The 799-nt window shown below is 29.8% G+C and overlaps 1 non-coding gene across 1 annotated transcript; it reads right to left on the bottom strand.

Annotated features, from left to right (window-relative positions):
* Positions 1 to 18: 18 nt before the first annotated feature.
* Positions 19 to 89, bottom strand: J4E83_011107. The gene has a single exon. It is a non-coding gene; the product is annotated as a tRNA-Asn (tRNA).
* Between the last annotated feature and the right edge of the window lie 710 nt (positions 90 to 799).

Raw genomic sequence — 799 nt, 5'->3', positions numbered from 1 at the left:
TTGTAAAGGCAAATGAGAAGCCTTTAAAATGAATCGAACATTTATCAGAATATTAACAGTATTCCGCTCTACCATTGAGCTATAAAGGCTATTAAAGAATGTTATAAAGATATCTAGTCCCCCCCGCAAGCTTACGGTTACTTTTTTTTTTTACAGGGTAATTTATAAATATCCGAACAAAAATTAGAGAGGAAGTAACTATTTCCTTTAAATTAATCTGAAAAATTTTGTATAGGTGAGTTCAAATACTACATTGTTTTTTATTTATTTTATCCTCCCCCGCAAGCTTGCGGGGGAGGATAAAAGAGTTTGTTTTATAAAAATATAATACGGATAGGTATAACCTAGGGATGTGAAGGAGTTGAACCTTAAATTTATGATCTGCAATCAAAATGCATAGCCCTATGCAACACACCCCTTTTTTTTGTAGATATACAATTGTAATTATCCACCTTTATAAATCAATATATACTGGGACATATTAAACTATCTGGTAAGGTAATTACTTTTGATATCATGTTAATAATACAAAACAATTATATTACTAACAATCTAGAGTTAAAGGGTTACACAGTTCTTATACATATACAGGTAGTATCGCCACAAAAGACTTTACCCTTACAATTTGCCCCATTACAAATAGAACAAGGAATATCCGAAATTACGTCTAAAAAAATAAGGTAATATACCTTTAATGTAATTCTAATGCATCTTTAATATATGAACAAGATAACACTACAAAAACTTGTGATTGTATAAATGCAATACCTAGTTCTAATCCAGAGAATGCAATTATAAA

Source organism: Alternaria metachromatica (assembly GCF_023757995.1).
Source record: "Alternaria metachromatica strain BMP 0045 chromosome Unknown scaffold_150, whole genome shotgun sequence".
Lineage (NCBI taxonomy): Eukaryota > Fungi > Ascomycota > Dothideomycetes > Pleosporales > Pleosporaceae > Alternaria > Alternaria metachromatica.
The sequence above is the reverse complement of the archived record's forward strand: the minus strand, read 5'-3'. Positions and strand labels throughout refer to the sequence as shown.